Raw genomic sequence first — 11,287 nt, 5'->3', positions numbered from 1 at the left:
AAGTTCCATCCCTGTTCACTTCTGATATAACATCATATTTTGCTTTATTTTAATTAGAGCAACAATTTTCTCTAAAGTAATTAGACATTTTTTTCTCCTAGTAAATCTTAGTGCTATCCTTACTTTTTTTCTTTCTACAAGGCAATGTCAGACAACTCCTTTTAACATCACCTGGGCTGCCATTTCCAAAAGCATTTTACCCTTTTCACCCTTCCCCACCTCAAAGAAGGTAGATATTATAAACACCACCAAAATGTGTTCTCTGGCACTGCAGCTGCCCAAGGCCCTGGCCATGAGCGATTGGTGATGTAGTCTTCGTGTAACAAGGCGAGAGTGTTTGAGGAGCACAGGACGCTACTGTTGATGTACTCAGTAGCATGCAACACACCGCGGGGCACACTTATTCTCCTGCAGAGGTCAAAGACTTCACCGAAGGCAGACGTGCATGCCACTCTCCAAAACACTAGCTCACCAGGAACATGAGCTGGCCAGAAAGCACTCATCCTTCAAAGCAGTGATTGACTGTGTTGGTTCAGCACATTTCCCATGGTCCTGACTTTGATGGAATTTTTATCTAACTTCAACTGCAAATTAAAGCTGACAGCAAGACAGTAGAGTCCCCAGCAGCTGACAGCAGCGCAAGCATCCTCTGCCTCCTCAGAAAGCAAGTCCACCTGTGGCAGAACTGCCTTTATTTTACTCCTCTACTACAGTTTGCTAGCAGAAATAAGGTGTGCCGCCTGTCTCAGAAAAGCCGCTCTGTTTACTCTGAACGATGCAAGCAATGAATCACAGGCGCCTTGTCAAGAAATCTTAACCGCAGCATGCAGCAAGGAGACAAAAATCTGAGAATGAAAACCAAGTATACTGAAAACTAATACTCGTGACTGTTCAGATATGTTATTCCCCCTTTAATGATCCTTCTCCTCCTGTCTTAAAAAAAGGCTGATGCATATACCATGGGCAGATTTACAGCAACAGAAATCTGTGTGCTGCATCAATCACTGATCGCTTATCTGCTGGCTTACTAGGGGCCGATTTCCACACACAGACTCTGCCTGGGTGATGACAAGAAAAGGAAAAAGAAGATGCACACTCTTTTTCTGTCACCTTACACATGACCAGTGCTGGATGCATGTATATTATGAATGTGTATTTTTGGTTTCCCTTGACAGGAGATTTTTGAACCTGGAATTAAATAAACCCAAAGGATGACATGGCTATCTGCATCATATTCACTAGGAGTTCACCAGTACCAGTGCTAGATAAAACAATATTTCCATCTCTTTCTCTATTCTGAATGGTCTGTCAGAGAAGAAGGGCATATCCTCTGCAGAGGACAACCCAGAATCTGCAGAAATTCCCTGGTATGAGTTCAGAGACACAGAACCAATTCATTAAGAGACAAATAAAGTATTTTTCCTATTAAAAAAGGGGGATCTTATAGCAGTCATTTCTGAAATACACAGCAAGAGGTAGGAAAAAGTTCTTGCATTGCTGACACTTGGCTTTCAGCCATTTCTATATGCATCTTTACACTTTGTTGCAACAGAAGTCCCAGATCTCTACAAGAGAAAAAAAGAGACAGCCTAGATGCTGCCACTGGACTATTACCATGAAACACAAAAATGCATGGAAAACATGAGATACCTTCAGGAGGGCAGAACCACCTTTGGAAGTAGGTATGTTCAATTGCAAATATTCGAACTGCCAACAGGATACCTTGTACCACGAGAAACCCAGCCCCAAGTGTGCAGAAGAGAGAGGAGAGGGTATCAGAGGAATACCTGCATCTGCAAAAGAAGATAAGCAGGTGACAGAAGTATATACGTGAAGGTGCAAGGACAAAGAAGCAAGAAAGAAAATTAAAAAACCAGAGAAATTAGCTACACCTTTTCAAAGATTCTACACGGTTACATTACAGAAAAAGAACTCTTTAGTCCAGCTTTTCCATACAATTAACAGCAGGAGTTGGCGATAAGGTATTATACAAGAATTAAGAGGCATGGAGGTGGTTTCTGCAATCTGATAATGGAGGATCGCACAATGTGAGATAAATTGTTAAACTAAAATGTGCATAATACTATAAAACATTTGAAACACCTTGATTTACAGTGGTTAACATTTATACTCAGAGCCACACAGAATCTGAAAAGTAGTTATTTAACAAAAATTATATATTTGTGGAGGTTTTATGCTTTTTAATGAGAAAATAATTTAAAGCAACTGTGTTGCCCCAAGTAAGCATAACTCACCAGTGAGTGGAGTAAGAATTTCATGGAGATCTTTGGCAAAATGAACCAGAACTCCTAACAGTAATTTAACTGCTATCTTATCATATATGATAAAACTTGGATTGGCATGCTGCACATACAAGGTGATGACAAATAACTTGTGAAACAGTTCACTTTACTATTCAGCCATCAGCAGGTCATAAATACAAGAATTTACAGAGTCCCTCACTGACAGGAGCACACACATTCAAAACCTGTGAGTCCCTTATTTCAAAGTAGAGTGCTGTGGGTTAGCCCCAGTAGGCTTAGCTGTATATTAGCATGTACCTTCTACCTGAAACTTTCAGAGTTGTCTACCCTGCACATCAACATTACAGGTAAGTATTAACCACCTTCTTCAGATGCATCAGAAATTTGATTATAAGTGATCATCTGAAACCTGGATCTCTGTCCAGATCAAAGCTGACTATCCTCCAGTGCTGCAGAGCCTCAATACACGACTCAAAAAATAGCAACGTAATCATTCTTTGCATGAGCCCAACAGTAAAACGATAAAACAAAATTTGGTTTATTAGGCCAGCTGGCATGTATACTTTGTCTTACTGAAGCCTGTATGCACCCTTTCTTGCAGCCTGACTCACAGTAAGTCAACCAGTTTGATTTTAATTTAGCTCTGTTGAGGATGAACTTGCCCAGATGTAGTAAATTGCAGAAGTTCATACCATGCCTTGAATATTTTCTTTTAAGAGATTAATCTGGCTTTGGCCCAAAACAAAGCAGGAACACAAAACAAACGTAGTCACATACCAGCGCTTAAGATGCTGCTGAAAATCTTATAATGGAAAAATAGTGTTGAACTTCAACATAAAGTTTTATTAGGAAACAAATGTGACCACTTTTAATGCAAACATCAGGGAAAGAGAAACGGCTCTACTGGATAGACTGCAGCCGTGGTCCAGGAAATCCCCTCCCCCAACCTGCCCCTTCCTATGTGTAATATTGAACATTTCAGAAAGCACTAAGTGTTAGGAAAACAAAATGTAGACCATAAACCACCACGTAATGCTGTAGAAATCAGAGGCATCAAAGCACACCTCAAACTCCCTGATGCGCAAGCTCTGAGTCATCTCTGCAGAACTCCCTCTTCATTTTAGGCTTCCTTGGGGAATATCTTTCCAGTGCCTGGAGCTCAAGTCAGAAACAGGACTGGACCCAGTACTGTCCCCTGGGGCACACTGCTAGTGACTGCCATCCAACTGAGCTAATCACAACCAGTGGAGACCAGCAGTTCAGCCAGTTTTCAATCCACCCCACCGTTCACTTCTTTAGTCCGTATTTCATCAGTAAGACAGTGTTGAAAGCCTCACTGCAACTGAGATCAAACGACATCAAAATGACTGCTCTCCCCTGATCCAGCAAGCCAGTTGTCTTATTTTAGAAGGCTACAAAACATTGGTCAGGCACTATTTCCTCATTAACCATGACAACTAATCCAGGTCACCATTTTGCCCTTGGAAATGGTTTCCAGGAGGATTTGCTCCATCACCTTCCCAGGGACCAAGGTGAAGCTGACCAGCCTGCAGTTATTCAGATCTTCCTTCTGGTCCATCTTGAAGACAGGAGTGACATTTGCTTTCCTCCAGCCTCAGGAACCTCTCCTGGTCGTCATGACCTCTCAAAGATAATGTAGAGTGGACTCACATCTACGTGTTGAACGCATAAATAGAAAGAATGGAAAATAACCTATTTACAAAATACACAGATTCTCTCATTCCCCTGTATTTTGACAGCAATGTCAGCTGGTAAAATGCAACTCTACAAAGCCTTTACAGTCAGTGAGATTAATATGAACTAGATCAGCTGTGTTTCTTCATGTGTTTGAAAGCCCCTAGCATGCTATAGGCACTACAAGAAACAAAGAATGAAGGAAACAAGTATTTCTACCACATCTGTACAGCAGTATACAGATTTATGCCCTCCTTTTTATTTACCATTTGTACACTCATAAGGTTCTTTCTCTCTGCAAAATGAAAAAGTAAGGAAAACCCTACATCCTTCTGATAGCCTGAAAGAATAAAGGGAACTACCCAGTGGCTATTTTTCTCTTAGAAGTGTTCATTTGACGTTTTCTGAATAAAGGTCTACATATATCTTAAAAATACAGCTGTGTAAACTGAAGGACACAGTTATCCAGACAGATATTTCAAATTATTGTCTTACCTGTAAAGCAAGGACAAAACCTAAATTGAGATCTTGGCAATGCATAGATATATAGATTTAGATTTAGATATATACATGCATGTGTATAAAGAAAACAAAGATGTTTTACACAGCCCATTAAAAAAGAAAAAGCAAAACAACTACAAATTGCTGAAAGAATTATTATCCCCATTTCCTATGAGTTCTAAATTGACTTTTGCAGGAAGTTTTACAAACATGAAAAATGTTTCCATTTACCTTAAAATGCAATACTCTTCTTGTGCAAAGCTGTAAGAGCCTTAACAAACTTGCCCATTGGTAAAGAAATATAGCCATTTCTACTTAGGAATTAGCTTTCTGTTTGAGAATTTTACAAAAAAAAAAAATCCTTAAGAAAAAATCAGTGTGTTCTGCTTCTCATAGGAACAGATGGTTTAAAAACCAACTTGCATGAAATTCTTGGACATCCAATCATATATTTAAAAAAATGTTACAGGATCCCTTTCTCCCCCTCCTATCTGTGTTTGCTCCAGCTGTTCTTAGGCAAGGAAAACCTAAAAATTTACTACCATCAAGCTGTGCCTCTGGGGCTTCCATTGGCACCAATACCACCCCCTCCCAGCATGTTTAAGACCTGTAACATGAAAAAGGGAAAAAGAGATTCTGCCTTGAAAACTGTCTCCAAGAGCCACAAGCTGCTGATCTGACTGCAGTTTCGGTAGCTCATATACCGCTCCTTTCTCATCTTTACAGAAAACAAAAAGGAGTGCTGGTGACATGAAGAGTGGCTTATTCTATAGGAATCTGTCCCCACCAGAAGGAAAAGAGCGCAGTGTTACCTTAGTCTCAAGAAGTAGTGGTCTGTAAGACCCACAAGCAGGGAGCTGGCATTTAACTGGAAGACAAAGAGTAGTTCATACAGACACACAGGAGGAGATACATGTACGCACAAGTGCCGATTTCAATACCTGGCCCTGCCCCAAAACACTGAGTAGTCACAGCCCCATGATTCTGCTTTGGTTTGGCGATGTTCATAAAGCAAGGGCAACTGACACCATTTCCTTACAACACCTGAAAAACAATTAAAAAATGCCATTGTGCCACCATGGAGGAGAAAATACTGGTAACAGCCTTGCTGATCTTCTATAGCAAGTTACAATAAAATTAATTTAAAAAAAAAAAAAGGAAAACCAATCGATCATCTAAGCAATATTAGAAATTAATATCCCTGACTGATGGAGCCTTACAAAACTGTTTTCAAACCAACTGTAGGACCTTTTCTTTTTTGATAAGCACAATTGGCTTTAACTGCTTTGTCAGCGTGACAAACCTTTTCCCCAGAAGTGGAGCATTTATTCAAATGCTAATGAAAGTGAATGTAATTTGTAGTGGTGCTGAATCAACTTTTCAAGACTGTAATTTGCATTTGTATAAAACTCGGATTTTTTCAACATGAAACATATTTGAATAGGGTTTTGAGACTAAACAAATTCACATACTGCTTTTGCCATCAATTTAAAAGTATTTTGATTTCTTTATGATAGGCAACTTTAATAATACCGAGGAGCTTTTTATATTTACAAATTTTCTTCAACTGGAGAGCAGACTCTCAAGATTCATTAAAATAGTCTATAGCTCCTATATTAAACCATTGTATCAACCAGCTCAATTTTCAGATCCAAATCAATTGCTCGTACCATTCTGCCAATGCAGATTCATCTCTCAATTCATCATAACTGACCAGGGCTTGTAGACCATAACTTTTAGCGATGTAATATTCTTCCTGTAATCACCAGCAGGCATGCAGCTATTCTCCCATTTTTGTTCCTCCACAACACCCCCAAAAACAGCACAGAATAGAAAGTAAACTGAAAATATTCTGTTGTTATTTATTATATAATCACTGTCATGTCTCAGGTTGGACTACTGGATTCAGTTTTGTACTTCCCAACTCAGATGAAGCATAACTGAAGTGAAATGGATCCAGAGATGGAGGCATAAAGTTTCCATTTGAAGAGCAGGAAAAAATCTGAAGCTGTCAGGTTGAGACGCAGGATGACAGAGCTACTCAAAAAAAAAAAAAAAAAGTCCCTCTTGTACAAGGGACATCCAGTGAAACTGAGACACTAATAAATTGGGTGTGCAAAGCCATCAACATATCAAACTGCTAAATGCATAAATATGCAATGAGAATATCCATATTTACATTATAGAAAATAAAAGTTGCAAGCGTATGACTTCATGTGAACCGTAAAGCTTGATGTTGAGCTTTGAGCTTCAGGCAGGTCATTTCATATCTGTTTGCTGTAAGTGTTCTTTTATTCTTTAAAAAAAAAAAAAAAAAGACCTACAAAATAATGGACTGAATATATATGGTTATTTAAGTGGAATTTAGCACTATATACAGCTGCAGCTGAATTTGTCCATTCAAGCAGAGGATTTGAGTCAGATACATTTAAAATTATCTATAGCATGGTGTTGACAAAGGTTTTAAAAAGCACAAAGTCTTAAGGTATGGGCATCTGATATCATATCCACCATGGACACTACTTCAGCCAAGCACGGAACCTAACAAAATATTTCTACCCTCAACAACACAGATATACTATCATCTGGGAAGCAGTATTAGTAAGGCTACATGATAACATTTAGGTAAAACATGCAGTATATATTTTCCGTATGGTTTATGTGACAACACATCTTTGTCTAGTAACAGTAATTGCTATTAGGCAGCATAAAATATAACTGCTGGAGAAGTATTTACATAACATTCAGGGATGGCTTCAAAAAGGTTAGGATTTTCAGAGTATTTACAATAACTAACAGCACAGTAAGCCACTGATTAATGGAAGGCTCCACGTAGAAAGTGCACAGATGCCACTAACTTTGGCATTCCACACATCTCCTGCCCTGTGCAGCAATATGAATGACTGCAAAGGACAAGCAGGAAGCTGAAGAACATCTAACACGCAGAAATGGAATTTTTTTTTTCATTGAATATATTGGAATAGTAACACTTTCACTGTCTTGATCGTCTCTAACCAGCTGAATAAAAATTGAACAATATAACCTGCCTGGTAAATGCTCTTAAAAGCCTTAATGGAAACTAATTCTCACTGCTGGGCTCTATTAAAAAAAATAACCTGAAAGACAAGAAAAATAAATTAAAATCATTACAGAAGGATGAAGGGTCAACTGAGGAAGATGGTTCCACCAGAAGAAGTACCTTGCTGCACAGGTATTTCTGTTGGGCAAGGAAGAGAAAAATCCTTCAGTCCCAGGAGTCCCCCTAAGAGCAGGACATATCCGAAGCTACCACCTAACAGGGGGTGCAGTGGATGGGAACAATCAGAAATACACCTTGTCAAAAAAACAAGGAAACAAACAAACCAACCAACCCCCACAACACAATTTCACCATGTTCCTGAGGATAAGCCAAGCAGTACCTGGGCTTGAGAGACCTCTGGAATCTGCACAAGAACACGAGAGGTACTGCTACATTTGACACTGGCTTCACATGTAGAAAAACAGACGTTCCCATGTGTGACCTCGTCTTCTGTTACACCGGATGCACTACCAGGTGATGAAACATAAAAAAACCCCAAACCCAAACCACAAAGTTTTGGCAAATACAGGCTTGGGCTTTTATTTAAAAATACACTTAAAAGTGCATTCTTTCAGGGATGAAATTTGAGGGCAAGAACACTCCCTGGTATACACGTACATGCCAGTCTGTATCAGGCCCTGATCTGAACTGGCAGTGATGCCAGGTCCAAGCAGCGGTTGTCCCTCTCTCGCCCTGACCAGACTAAAGGTCCTTGGTGGGAAATATATACATACATACATACATACAAAGTGGATCCCACCTGAGGCTTAGATTTTCCATCCCACTGTACAAAAGTTACTCAAACTTACCGTTACAAAACACCTCAGCTCTTTTGGAAAGTAACCAGATTTTCTGTGATATCAGACAGTGCAATTAGTGAGGAAATGCATGAGAAAGATGGGATTCATGAGCTACTCAGTCGCATGGCACTTGGAGAAACAGCAGCTCAAGTCTCTGTTCATCTCATTTACTTCAGGCAGTTTGGTGTCCTTTCCTTGCCTGGGCTTCCCTTTGTATAAAATGAACGCAAGTTCATCTAAGAGCAGTGCAGAGCAATAGCTGTTAGGATCGTGTACATAGCTGGCAAGTGCTCAGACAGAGTAACAGAAGTACCAAAGACAGAAAGGAAGAGAGTTATGAGCACAATTCCCAATTACATCGCTGATAAGCCTTAGCAGACTCATTTTCTCTTAAGCTAATACTTGTTTCCTCATTTTTAGTTCCAAAGTAAAACTGGAATGCAGTTAAGCCAAAACCTGTGGCCTTGGGGCTTAAATTCCGAAGGAAACAAGCAGACAGCAATACACCACACATTCCCCGGGAGTGATCAAAAATAGGATAAGGCTTACGCATGAAACAGGTTCAACCAGCACAGCACACAACTTGATGTTGTCCTGCTCCTTTGAGGTAAAAAGCAAAAGTTTATCAGCCAAGGGTGCGTGTGGGTGTGTGGGTATGGGTGTTTGTGTTTTTTCTTTGTTTGTTTTTTGTTTTAAAGTCTTTTCGTATCCTACTCACAAAGTCGGACAGAACAGAAGTATTTACGGAGGCCAAGTCAATTTTACCAAATAAACCAATGTTTGGAGAACCCAGCAAAACATTTCAGCTCAGTGATCTAAGTTTCCTTAGAACAAAACATTTCATTTTGGGTAAAATGATGTCAGATTCATCTCCAAATCATGGTTGCTGATAATTTGGAATGGTGAAAGAGGGAAAAAGTTATTTCCACATTTTCAAATTGCCTACAAACTCTATGGTTTGCAACAAGTCCCCTGCCTTATTCCACAAGCTTATTTTATTTTGAGACTTAATCAACTTTGACTTTTACTTCCAATAACCTCCCCCCCTCCCCATTCCTGTGCCATTCAACACCTAAGGTACCATTCAGTAGTGAAGTTCAATCCTTAAATGGACATGCTAGCCACGTTCTGTGATTTTGACATTTCCCTCATCGGGCCTTGTTATTTTTCAGAAGAAACTTCTCAAGATGCTCAGTATCTTCAGAGAGCTGTATTGATCCTACTTCTGCCAATATTCTAGATTTTCTGAAAAGCTGGGAGATTAGGGGAAGGGAGAGGAAATAAAGGTGCAAAAAACATGGAAACACTACTTCTGCTTCCAGATGCAGTGAAGTCAGCTTGAACTTAGAAGCAGCAAACTGAAAAAATATGGCATGAGTTTAGTAACTTGAAAAGTAAATCCTATTTTGAAACTGTAGATTAAAAGAGAAATTGTAACTTCAACCCTATTTCACAAATTCAGAATAACATTCAAAAACTGATGAGAAAATAGGCCATAAGGAATGCTTCACCATTAATGCTTCTCTGGAAACAACAGCTTTAGCATAATAACCAGTCCTTGTTACCAGCATAAAGACCATAAGCCTCTCAAATGTAAGAAACAGTACATAACTTTCACTATTTCTTTTAAACAACAAAGGAATTCTGTAACCAATTCTGGAATTACAAGGAAAAGCACATACATGATATTCCTCTAATGAAAGCAAGCTGAAAGACGTTAAAAAAATCTGCTGCTTAGCTTTAGGAGATACTAGTAAAATCCATCCCATAATGCTTTTCTAAGGCACACTGAGGAGGAGTCATAGATTGGCACTATCCAGTTATACGGAGACACAATTTAATTAATAAAAATGTACAGTTCTTATTGCAAGCCTTCTCCATCCCCATGACTCCTGTATCTCAGAAGTCCTTTCCTCCCTGCCTTTCCTGCTCATTCCATGTCACCGAATGTGAATGCAAAAATACTTCCTTCAGGTAACATGGGGTGGTGTTTGTTAGGGTTATTCCAGTTTGTTTGAACTTTGGGCTTCGCACCATGCAGTTATAAATTTAAGAGTAAGCTGCAACTATTTTTTGTTGTTCTAAGAGGTCATAATAAAGCTCATGTGCTTCACTACAGACTTACCACTACATTACTACATAATCCAAGTGTTTTAGTTTTGTAGAGAATTGGTAACAGGAGCAGGGAAATACACGAATATCAGTCGTAGATCAGACCCTGTCAAATGCAACGCACACAATCAGAAAAGGACACTCAACTGTTAATATCCCAAAAGGTGCTATGCTATTACCTGTAGAATTACTAAAATGGTTATCGCAACTTCCGTATTGTGATATGATAAAAATGAATGCCTGTACGAGATCTGGGAAAAGCTGCAACCTGCAGTCAGAAAAACAGTTTTCTCTGTAATCTCCAAGAACTTCCAAGTGGCACTGAAAACCATAAATCCTATCTGAGAAGACACATGATATAATAAGTGCTATTTCCAAACAAACTCCAGTTAACAGAAGGTAATTAATGATTTATCTTTACTGTTGCAATACTGGTAGCTTTTTCTTTTATTAATAATTTTTAAAACCATTAAAGGTGATTGGGTGATGCAAAATGTTGATGTTTGTATCACATTAGTCATTTCCATTAAAGTTTAAAATTGGAGTATTTTTCAAAAAGAAGCACTTCTTCCCTTCTTATGTGCCAAAGATCAAAAAATACAGTCTGCAATTACTGTAAGCCATCTCTCCCTATGGAGCTTTTTTTGTAGAGATTACATGACAGTGATTGATATAACCACTCTGCTGAAGAATTTCTGCAGAAAATTTTAGTTGATCTCTTCCAATGATATTTAAATAATCATTACACAGGTTATATCAAAACCTTAATAACATGCACTTCACTACAATGTTTATTCTTTAAATACACAATTTTATTCTAACTGATTGTCCTATTT

Source organism: Haliaeetus leucocephalus, unplaced genomic scaffold (genome assembly GCF_000737465.1).
Source record: "Haliaeetus leucocephalus isolate CR32 unplaced genomic scaffold, Haliaeetus_leucocephalus-4.0 Scaffold328, whole genome shotgun sequence".
NCBI classification, from domain to species: Eukaryota; Metazoa; Chordata; class Aves; order Accipitriformes; family Accipitridae; genus Haliaeetus; species Haliaeetus leucocephalus.
Note: the sequence above shows the minus strand (reverse complement) of the source record.